Source organism: Simochromis diagramma, unplaced genomic scaffold, assembly GCF_900408965.1.
Source record: "Simochromis diagramma unplaced genomic scaffold, fSimDia1.1 OVJJ01000768.1, whole genome shotgun sequence".
NCBI classification, from domain to species: Eukaryota; Metazoa; Chordata; class Actinopteri; order Cichliformes; family Cichlidae; genus Simochromis; species Simochromis diagramma.
This window is the reverse complement of record NW_024387035.1, coordinates 128094-138016: the sequence shown is the minus strand read 5'-3', so window position 1 is coordinate 138016 and position 9923 is coordinate 128094. Positions and strand designations below refer to the sequence as shown.

Here is a 9923-nt window from a genome sequence, read left to right as displayed (position 1 = left end):
TGAAGAGGCATGGAAAGGAGCCATTAACATAGCTAGATCCATTTTTACGTGCAACCGCTTGCAAGAAACTGTCAGTGTTTGAAACGGACTCAGGCGCAGACCAGAAATCCTTGGCAAAATAGAGTGCGTTTATTTACAGTTAAACACAAGGTGGGAATATATATAGTGTGGCAGGGAGAGGGATCCGGTGCTCCGGGGGAAACAGGGATTAATGTTATACAATCTCCTCTCCTCGGCAGATTCCAAAAACACACAGGCTCGCTCGGGTCCAGGGCAGATCTATACACACATACAGAAAGTTGTCCAGGTTAGAAACGATCTCTAACTCGCAGATTCAAATTCACCAGATTCAGAGAGACTGACACTGATGGCTCAACAATCCAGTGAAGAAAGACACAGGTCCACCATTAAAAATAGTGCTCCAATCAGCTGGGATCGGCTGCAGGTGTGACGGTGAGCACAGGTGCATGAGCCTGTAATGAGCCCCGGCAGAGGAGAGAGAGAGAGCAAAAAAACCAAACAAAACATGTTGCCTATCACAGAGTCAGCCAGTAAGGCACGGGGACCATGACAGAAACCCAATACAAAATCCTACACTGCCTATACATCGCCTAATGTTTTACATAAGATCACACCTCATGTTTGGCTCCAAAGGGACCCCGGATATTTTCTTCTTGGCCTACCCTCAAAAGAATTAACATTAAATTACTTGCAGCACAAACTATGTGATAAACTATTGCTGTTAGCTAGGAAATGTATTCCCATTAACTGGGTTAAGGATAACTTTATGTGACTTTATGGTACAGGGAATTATTTAAAGTTATTCCTCATGAAAGAACTGCTGCTGTCTTAGGAGGAAATGAGGATCTGCTTCTCCATGTTTGGTCCCCTTTGCTTTTTATTTGCCAAATGATCTGTCCCAACTGTTAAGGGGAGGTTGTTGCTTTTAAGATGTCGGATAAATAGGAAGTGAACGTAAAGGACAACAGTTCACTCTTGTAGTTTTTTTTTTTCTAAATCTGTGGGTAAATGGATGACAATATATTTTTCTTTTTTTCTTCTTTTATTGTTTCTTTTTTGTTTGTTTGTTTCTTCTTTCTGATTTTTTCTTCTTTTCTTTTTTTCCCATATGTGCTTTTGCAAAGGTATGTAATGACTTTAATGTATGTGATTTCCTTTGGGGTTTTTTCTCTTGTTTGTCTGCTTTGTTATGTTTTTATGCTTTTCCTGATGATGAATAAAAACTGTTAAAAGGGGGGGGAAAAGGATTACGTCGGCATCAGAGTGATCCAGTGATAGTTATCAGTACAGGCAGCGTTATGTTTATATCCTCAAAAATCAACAGACTCATATTCATGTTTGTGTCACAGAGTGGTGACCTGTCCATGTGTACCTCTGCTGTCAGAGCCCTCCCCTGCTCTCACACCAACAAACAAACAAGGAAGTCATATTTAGATATTAGAAGGTAACTTCCTCGTTCTGCTTGTTGGACAGTCCACTGTTTGAAGTTTCTGTCCTTTTTCCAGAGCTTAATGTAAACAAGTCCTTTCATAACTCATATCTACACTGTGTCTTTGTGTCAGTGGGGAAGTCTGTATCTTAAAATTCAAATACTGAGTACAAAGAGAGAGTGTGTTAGTACAGATGGTTATTTACTGCACAGCTGTCTGCATGAACACCAGAGGAGAACCAGATGTAAGTTTCAAACCTGCAGGCTCATTTCATGTCTGTGTACAGAGGTGCTGTGTGGACCACATTTGAAACATTGCTTTTTCTTCATGGACAATTTTAAATAGATGATCATTAATTAATAGTAATCATAAATTTATTATAGCAGTGTATGATAAGCTAGATATCTATGTTTAATATAAAGTGCTGACATGCGTGTCATGGTCTGAGTGAAGAGCTGGAAATTTCCATCAGTGCCTGAGCATCCTTGGATCTGCCCATGGGCAGGACTACCTCAGCTTCACGCATCTGGAGCTAATTGGGGCAATCAGGCCCAATGGCGTGTCCAGCGGGGTGGCCTGGGGGGGCACAGGCCACCCTCCGCCAACCAGACTGGCCACCCCAGGTGGCACCCCAAAGCTAAAACAATAAAATTCAATGAAATATCAAATGTGCGATTATGTTTTCACAGTGATGCTCAGATATCCGAGTGTAAGTGAATGCAGCATCGGCTTCTGGACTATGAGCATCACGTTAGCAAAGGTAGGAGAGCCAAGTGTAACCCAGTGTTAATTTGGTTATCTGATATTGTGTGATATTCAGTATTTATGTATATATCTATATTGGGTGTTATAAAATGTTCTTCAGTGATTTTGAGGTTTTTTTATTGCTATTGGTTTGCGGCTGCTTTACGACAGTCGACTGTGGTAGTACATCCTAGTGGGAGGGGCTACGAGCTCACATGGCTTGTAGCTGAGCCAGAGAGCAAGCTTGGGTGAGCTAGCGGGGAATATCTCCTTCTGCAGTAGCCTTGAAAAGGACTATTGTTCGTTCTCCTGCCAGGTAAAAATCTGTTTCGTATGTATATTATACTATTCCATGTGTTATCATGTGTTTGCTATGATGTGATGTGTAGTAATGGTTATTAAGGTGCTAATCGCTAATCGAGGCTAAGCTAGCAAGCTCGACAATTAGCCGCCATGCTAAGCGGACGTTGGTAGCCAAGTTCGTATGTCACTATAGGGGCTATGAGCTCACGTGGCTTGTAGCTGTGCCAGAGAGCAAGCTTGGGTGAGCTAGCGGGGAATATCTCCTTCTGCAGTAGCCTTGAAAAGGACTATTGTTCGTTCTCCTGCCAGACGCCTCGCTGCTGTGCTGCCTCGCTGCTGTGCTGCCTTACTACTACTGTGCTGCCTTACTGGTGCCATTAAAGGACAACCGGCCGCCATCCCTTCATCCATCCGGACCTTGATTATTTGGACCGAAGTACTCACACACACGCCCGCACTCAGTGTCATACACTCTCTTTATTTTGCTGGCCAGCTAATACCATTGTTTTTTTTTGTTTTGTTTTGTTTGCATTCACAAAGACTATCCAAAGACATTTTGGTTATTGTCAAACAGACACTCTCTGATTACGGACTGAGGAGGTTGTGGTGTTACAACCCCAGGACTGAGAAAAAGGACTCTTTACATAATATATTCACTTGTCTCCTGGTTAGGAAAAGTGACTATTGATGGAAATATTTTTCTTCTTTTTGTCTTTGTTTACATTGTATCCCAGAGAGGTTTTAAGTTGTTCAGGTTGAAACGTTTGCACTTAAAGTCGGTTAAGTTTCCTTTGATATATCAGTGTCAAGCTAATGTTTAAGAGGGTATGTTAAGGACAGATGTGCTCCAGTCCGTCAATCCTTTAAAGTGCTGGACACCGATGGTAAATTGCCATCAGACCCTAAATAAATTGTCCTCTGCTGTTATCCATATTGCTTCACTCATTCTTTGGTGAGTAGACGTATTGGTTACACAAGCACAGTGAAAGACAGCACTGCAGGAAACAATTCTTCGGTGAAAGAAAATGAGGACAGAATAAATGTCCCGGTAAGTAATATTAAGTTTGTTGAGTTTAGTAAACTTCGGTGAAATTAGAATCCCAAGGAAAAAATAACACTTAAAGAATTATTGCAGCCGTGGAATATTTCAGACAGTATGCTACTGAGGGGAGCTAACATAAGAGTTATGAGTTATAAGATGTAATCTAAGTCGTAACATTGCTGTATGGAGCTGCAGATTTGGTTGCAGGTTAACATAGCTGGACTGGCCATCGGGCATACCGGGCATATGCCCGGTGACTTATTTTTTATTTTTTTTGTAACGGCATGAACAATGAGAGGAGGTGGATTGGCCAGATGCAGGTCGATGTGTAAAAATAACTCAGTTGTTTGGTGGTGGCTATGACGGAGCTTCCACAGAGGCCAGCAGGTGGATGAGGGAAGGGGAGGCAGGAGGAGAGCCCCGAGGCGGCCGCCAGTCCGAGTGTCAGGTGAACTGAACTTCAGGTAAGAAGTTATGACCTGCAGTCTATCTGGGTCAGATATAAACCAAGTTTAGGTGGAGTTTATTTTCGTTGTGCTGACTTTTTACCGTCAGTTGCAATAACTAGTACTGGTTCTAGCCAGTTTGACAGAGTTTTTACACAACTGGGTGGGTGCTATGATGTTTCTAATAGTGAACTTTATTTTATTCATACGTTTAGTTAGTAGAGTTGCCAACGGCTCCTTAAAAAAATGGAATGGTCCCTCAATCAGAGAAAATATTACACGTTTCGTATTGAGCTGAGAAGAGACGCAGTTTGTCCCGGACTTTAGCTAGAATGGAAAAAAGACACAAAGCTGGAGTTATTCTGTCTTTGCTGCACAGCTGCCTCTTCTTCTCTCATCCTCTCCCCCTCCCTCTCCTGTTGCTACTTCAATCATGAAACTGATCAATGATCAGCTGATCGGCTTTTCTCTCTTGTTTATTTATCGCCCACTTTGTGCCAGAAAGAGGAAACCAGCGGATGTCGCGCTAAACAACAGCAGCACGTTTAAGCTTGATCAGCTGTTGTTAGAATTTATTTAATATTAATTTCTAGTATCAGCTGATGTTTGCTGGAGCCACAGCTGTAAAGCTGCTGGTCATGATGGTTTGGATATGTGGTGAGAGGGAAATATGAAGATGAAACCAGGAGATGTCCTTACTGAATCATCAGAGCTGAACAGGTGATGGAGAAACAGGTTTACCTTTTAGGTCACATGGATGAGTTGAAGTTATGAACTGTTTCTGAGAGACAAATAACACCAGGATCCTTTTTTATGTAGCTGACAGCTGGTAACTGTGCAGGGGCGGGTCTAGCAAAGTTATGCCAGGGGGCAGGTAGGGCATTAACAGGGAGAGGGGGGCACAAAGAAATACTTTTCTTTCTTATTCTCATTTAAAATATCTAGCTTTTATTAAATAATTATCTGAATCTTACAACCAAAGTTTTTATCTGACGTAAAATGTATAGAAATCATACATATACCAACAAGACTGTACATCACTGTCACAACAGCGTTTGTTTTCATTCAAAGTCTTTATGGCTTTACTACCTGGGGGGCCGGTCTCTAGTCAAAATGCCCGATTTTCTGTCCCAGTCCAGCCCTGCAGGTTAATACTGGCAGTGTCACCGTGCCAGCTGACTGTATTTCATCATCAGCCAGTGTTGTTCTTTATCAATATTACCAAAGTTTACCATAAGGCAGCATAGAAAGTATTTACTTGCTTTCAGGTTTTATTCAAATGTTAGTCTTTTCAGTTGTTTCCCCACTTTTTTCCTGTTTCAAAATCAAACACCAGTTTGTGAGAAGATTATCTTCTTTTTTTAACAGGCAGATAAAGTTTTGCATTGGCATTGGCTAATTTGTCAATTGTTTGTTACAAATGTTCGTATTTTAATATTCAAAAATGTTTTTGCCCAAAACATATGTGCACTACATGTCAGTAAAAATACTATGCAAATATTGCTGTCCTTGACTGCTGAGTAAACACTGACAGATTGTATCTCTTGTACTTTATCAACGCAGTATCTAAAAACTTTGCACCGTAGTGGTTAAAATCTCATTCTAATAAGAGTTAAAAGCTCATTCAGTTATTAGGTTTATAGGGTTATTGAATTATGGTTAATGGTTGGTAGAATTTTTTTTTTAAACATTATCTGCCAATTACATCTGCCACCCTTCTCCAAATCTGTGCCCCTACCTGGCCCCCCCCAACAAAAATTTTCTAGACACGCCACTGATCAGGCCAAAGGGGATTTAAGCTCTGCGCTGTCATCTCCTTCCTGCCAGTTTGTTAGCTACCTGATGTTGGTAACCAGCACTCATGTTCATGGTTCTGCTTTCAATTAGATTTACTTACCTTGTTTCTTGTGCTTCAGGTAGTGATGTGTCCTGTGTGTCGAAGCTTCGAATCGCGCGTCGGGTAATCGCGGGGGCGTTTTTCTGAAGCGCGTATCGAGGCTTGCGTTGATTACGTATGCAGTGACGTTCGAGGCCTCGCGGGCAGTCCGTACCACGTGACTGATTCGGGAACTGGTTCACCGGTTCGCGCCAGATTCGAAATAAAATGGGCAGCAAAACACAGCTGATTCCCTCATCACATCGTGTTGTGGAATTGGATTACGTACGTGTTACATAGCTCCTGGAGTACTGGACACAAATTTCTTTATCCAAACTTGTATAAACTTGCTGTGGTTTTTCTTGCAACCCCTGCTTCATCTGTGCCCTGTGAGAGGATATTTTCAAAAGCAGGAGAAATCCTCTCAAAAAAGAGGAACCGTCTTAAGCCCAGCACTGTGGAAAAGCTGCTATTTTTGAATAAAAACAAATGAAAACTTTTCCCTAGTGTCATGAGCACTGTTATACAAGCACATTCACATCACAACTCCCTCCCTTTTTGTTTCCATGTACATTCCTGTGTTAAGCTGCCAATTTATTATACACAAATATTAATTAAATTAATATAATATAAAATTAGTATAATATTAAATATAACTAATATTTAGAGTTCAGTTATTGGTGTCATGAACAATAGTAATTCCCTTATTCATTCAACTTGAAGTGCCACACACTAGTTTGTGTCATTATTGAGATGTACATAAGAATGATTACGCAGTTACACAATCATCCCCAAAACTGTGTACTGATAGTTTCCACTTTCTCTTTTGTATCAGATATACTGAGACAATATTCGGGATAAATAACCATGAAAAACAATTTATTTATTCAGTTTAGCGGTTTACACATCACATCATTATAATCATTGAGCCCGTTTCACTTGAATTGTCCACTTGATGGCGCAGTAGAGCAAATGACTCATCACAATGCTTCGAACCATGAGTCGACCAGTTGGGTGGAAAGCTTCAGTTCATCATGAGGCTTCATCTCACCATCACTAGCTTCAGGACTTTTTTTCCAGTGCCGACTGCCACTCCACCACTTGGATCTCGGTTCATATCCACTCACTGGAAAATATCTCCAAACCTCACCTGCCTACCCACGATTGCCCCAATTAAATAAGTAAGGTTGGTTTGAGAGAATGTGACAAGCATGACCTGTAATCTAGCAAAACATTCAGCAGTGTAGTGGGTTACTTTGTAACGAGTTAGGGTACTCTACTTTTTTTGAAAAATGTACATTAACGTGTTAGCTTCTTGCATTACATAATTTGTATTTTTGTTATTTTTCTAAAAAAGTAATTTTTTATTTCATGACTTTATCTCAAAAAGAAACTAAATCTTGACTTCAGCCTGGTTTTTGGGCCACCTGCAGCATAGCCATAGTGCTGTGATACACCTGTGCCCTGCTCCTGACCTCTGTGTGTGTGGGTTTTCTACAGAGAGGGTATTTTGTTTGTACAATTTGGTAGCTGCTAGGGTATTAAATTGTATTTAAAAAAATCCATAGCATTTTATCTTACTGGCAGAATTTAAGTAATGCAAAAATACACTTACATTACATGTCTAAAAGAATTCTGGGTCCTCCTCCCGCGGGTATACAGGAAGGGCACGAAGTACTGCAGTGCGTTTCACGTTGATATCAGGCGCCTCCTAAAAAGGGAAAAGAAAAGTTCATTTAACGCAAAGTTTTCAGGTGTCATTCTTTGGGGAGAATACATGTTTATGAAACTGCATGACATCAGACTTTACTAAATTTTGGAGACTTTTCTTTTAAGATACAACCTTTCTGTCTCTTGTGACAGAGAGTCTGTTTCTTAATCATTTGACAAAAACCCTACACAGTATTTTAAAATAGTGTTCTCCAGACCAGAGCTGTAATCTATATAGAACATGGGGTTCAAAGCAAGGAAAAATTGTGTGTTTATCAGTGAAACTTTTAATTTGTGTTAATTTTATCATTATCAATATATGAAATCTTCACCTTAAGGGACTTAATGAATGGTTTCTTCTAAAAATTAGAAATGATTGAGTCATTTCACATCATATGAAAATATTAATTTTTAATACAAATTTGGCCCTACAAAAATGGAAACTCAGTAACAAAGATAATGGAGATTCTCTAAACACGAGCGAATATCACAGTAAAATTGTTGATTGTGATTTACACATTGGATGTATCCTCAGTGATTTGGTACAATTATACAACATTTTATAAGAACTGAACAACTGATGAAACAACTTACTTATGTGACCACATATGAAGTGTTATAACTTACCACAAAAGGTGAACTGTGCCACTGACCCTTGGTAGATCTGCACATGATAAAAAAAAATGCATTATAAATACTAACACAGCTATTAATAATTAGGGGTACATTTAGGATGTTAATGTCACAAAATAAAATAGACTGGTAGAAAGAAGTACAAGGAAATGGTAATGGGGGGAGCCATGAAAATAGATCTTTTCAACATGATTCAGTGTGACAAAGCCAGGGCATGATTAAAAAAAAACAGGTTGTCACGGTCCTGGGTCAGTGACCCAGTGTTTTGAGTTTCTTGTGCCTCTGAGTTTTTTGTATTATGTTCTTAGTTCTCTTTGTTGTCCCAGCTTATTCTTTAGTGTAGTGTCTTAGTTTGGTTTTCTTGTATTCTGTTTAGTTCTGAGTATTTGGTAGCTGCCCTCTGTGTTTCTTAGTTGCTCTGTCTCCCCTAGTCTAGTTTGCATCTGTGCTAATTCCTGTTTTACTTTGAAGGTCTGTGTCTCATGTGAGTGTATCCTACGTTGCTCCCTTGTCTAGTCAGTTCTGATTTCTCCCAGCTGTGCTCTCCTTCTGTGTCTCATTCCCCTCGTTACTTCCCATTGTATTTAAACCCTGTGTTTCTCTGAGTCAGTGCTGCGTCGTCCCTCAAGCTGTGTGTTTCCTCGTGTGCCTCTCTGCAAGCTGTGAGTTTATATTTTCCCAGTTTAGTTTTGTATGCTCGTTTTCTGTGAGCAGCAATTAAAGCTGTGATTTTGAGTTCATCCCCTGAGTCTGAGTCCTGCATTTTAGGTCCAACTCCTGTCTGCTGCACAGCGATTCATGACACAGGTCTTTTAACCTAAAAATGTTTTAATGGCCATGAAGAAAGGTCTCTTCAATAGATCTTTCAACTCACCTGTGTTTACTGTCTCCACCTGAAATTAATTGCAGTCTGAATTTTTTTTTTCTTCTGTCTTTTTGTCTTTGGTCTTCAGCCTTGGAAGAAAAAATAAAAATATTGAAAACCTTATCAGCACACTAAATATACAAAACCTTGCTATATTTCAATTGTTTTAGATAGAAGTTGCCACTGCTAGCTAAGTCACTTTTGAATGATGCTAATGAGAAGGAAAAAAAAACCTGCCGAACAATGAGGTTGCTGTTGTAAAAACGCCAACTTTCTTGCGTTGGCAAGGGGTCGTTAAAATATCACTAAGACCCTTTCTTTGTGTGTGATTCTTAGTAAAACTGTGTTTTAATCGGTTAAAACTGACGACATAATCTATGTTTGAAAAAGAGCGCGAACAACAGCGAACAACTATTCACCACCTGGGTCTGTGCTTTTTAACACAACAGCACATTCGAAAACAAGTTCTTGCCTGCAACATATTAATATACTTGCTTTTTTACGGAAAAAATAAACATAACGAAGGTTCCGTTTTACTTACACGTTTCTCCAAATGTGTTCTCCAGTCGCTTGAGAAGGGCAGCCATATTGAACAGAATCTTCTGTCAACGTCGTTCAGGTTAGAGAGAAAACGTCATGACGTAGTTGACGTCCACATGCGGAGCTCAGAAAAAAAACATTTACTCAAAAATCATAATTAAGAAAGCAGTATTTACTCTTAACTTCTAAGCCATGTACAATTATAACTGTTTGAATCGTTAACCGAACAGAAAAGTTTTAAGTTGTTTCAACTTTGTGAGGAATTTCAATTGTTATAGCCACAAACTTTATAAGTCAGGTAGACTGTTGGGGT

General features: G+C 39.8%; 1 long non-coding RNA gene across 1 annotated transcript; it reads right to left on the bottom strand.

Annotated features, from left to right (window-relative positions):
- Positions 1-7264: 7264 nt before the first annotated feature.
- LOC120740799 lies at positions 7265-9720 on the bottom strand. Its single transcript, XR_005697496.1, has 4 exons — positions 9612-9720; positions 9080-9159; positions 8200-8236; positions 7265-7573 (listed from the first exon to the last, which is right to left on the bottom strand). It is a non-coding gene; the product is annotated as an uncharacterized LOC120740799 (long non-coding RNA).
- Between the last annotated feature and the right edge of the window lie 203 nt (positions 9721-9923).